General features: G+C 44.0%; 1 pseudogene; it reads left to right on the top strand.

Annotated features, from left to right (window-relative positions):
* The first annotated feature begins 529 nt into the window (after nt 1–529).
* LOC102499360 (cofilin-1 pseudogene) lies at nt 530–1,097 on the top strand (annotated as a pseudogene).
* Nucleotides 1,098–1,880: the final 783 nt, after the last annotated feature.

The following is a 1,880-nucleotide window of genomic DNA, read 5'->3' as shown; positions in this document are numbered from 1 at the left end:
CGTGGTGGTAAAGGTGCTTGACACTCCCACATGGCCAACCATGGTTCAAGCCTCAGACCTTGTGACTTGATTTCTCACTTTCCGTCTTTCTCTCTCTTTGTCTCTCTGGTCAAACTAAAAATAAACTAATGAATAAATAAATTTAAATAAATATTTTTTTAAAAAGTCGGAATGAGGGAAGGACAGAACTAGACCAGAACAGGTCTCTCAGACGTCCGTTTTGTTGTTCTTCTCTAAAAATTTAGAGAAAGAAATGATTTCATGAAAACCTTACTTTTTGTATAGTGGACTAATAGTGCAGCAAGCATTATATTAGCTCCTTGATCACTGTTAGCCTACTGATGGGGTTCAGTCAAGTTCACATTGGAGCTGTCCACTTCCTCCTAGTCTCAGTGGTGATTGCACTGACTCTAGTTATAGATTTGTAAGAAAAATAATGTGACTTCAGTCATCCCAGCAGCAGCTGCCATAGCTCTTCTTGCCCTTCCCCCTTGTGTGTCTGAAAACTTTTGTTTCCAGAATCATTGCCTCTGGTGTGATTGTCTTTGATGGCATCATCAAAGTGTTCAATGAAATGAAGGTGCCCAAGTCCCCAGCACCAAAGGAGGTAAAGAAATGCAAGAAGGCAGTACTTTTCTTCCTGAGTGGGAACAAGAACGTTATCCTGGAGTAGGGCAAGGAGATACTGGTAGGTGATGTGCGCCAGACTGTCAAAGACCTCTACACAACCTTTGTCAAGATGATGCCAGACAAAGACTTCTGCTATGCCCTCTATGACACAACCTGTGAGAATAAGGAGAACAAGAAGGGGGACCTGGTTGGTGTTCATCTTCTGGACCCTTGAGTGTTCACCCTTTAAGAGCAAAATGATCTTTGCCAGCTACAAGGACACCATCAAGAAGTTGACAGGGATCAAGCACAAAGTACAAGCAAACTGCTACAGGGAGGTGGAGGACTGCTGCACCCTGGCAGAGAAGCTGTGAGGAAATGCATCTTTCCAGAGGACAAACTTTTGTGATCCCCTCCAGCCGCCTGTCTGGAGCATCTGGCAGCCACAGACCTACCCTTGGGGTTTGCAGGCTGCCCTCTTCTTTTGAGACCTGATAGGCTGGGGAACCCATCCTGCCAGACAGGAGAGACTGGGGGAATCCCAGTAGGAGGAAAATTCTTTCACCCCAATTGCCAAACAGCCCCCACACCAACTACGTAATTTTTTCTTTCCTTTATTCCTGATGGTTCTTCCCAAAGCATTTTTTGTCTTCTAATTCTTTCTTGGGTTGAAGCAGACCAAGTTCTTCCCAGGTGGGGGTGGGAGAGTCTATACATATTTTAAAACACCCCTAGGGACCAGCAGTTAGCATAATAGCTATGTCACTGGATTCCCATGTAGTCAACCACTGTTCACGTCCCAGACCCGGTGGTTTAAAACTCACGCCAGGCGCATGTGCGTGCGTGCCCAAGATCCCGAGAGGAGAATGGAGGAGAGGGGATTGCGGCGTGACCATCACCCCAGGGAGTGATTTCTCGCTTTCTGTCTCTCTGTCTCTGTCTGTCTGGCGAGCGCATGCATCCTATAGCAAAAACCTCTCCAAAAAATTTTAAAAATAAAAAAATAAAAATAAATAAATATTTTTTTAAAAAAAACACCCCTACTCCTCATCTGTTCCTTCTCTTTCCCATGCTAACAACTTTCAACCACAATAGTTATTCTGTGCTTGTCTGTTTAGTTCGGTGTATAAATGGAATGTTGTAGAGAAGATCTTTCCCATGCCAGCTGGTTCACCTCCCTTTTCTCCTGGTTGTGGCCACTCACAGAAGCAAAACCAGTAAGGACTTTTCCATTTAAAAAAGAAAAAGAAAAAAAAAGTGACTTCATTTAT

The sequence above is a fragment of the Tupaia chinensis genome, unplaced genomic scaffold (assembly GCF_000334495.1).
Source record: "Tupaia chinensis unplaced genomic scaffold, TupChi_1.0 Scaffold000414_1, whole genome shotgun sequence".
NCBI classification, from domain to species: domain Eukaryota; kingdom Metazoa; phylum Chordata; class Mammalia; order Scandentia; family Tupaiidae; genus Tupaia; species Tupaia belangeri.
Note: the sequence above shows the minus strand (reverse complement) of the source record. Positions and strands in the feature narration are given on the sequence as shown.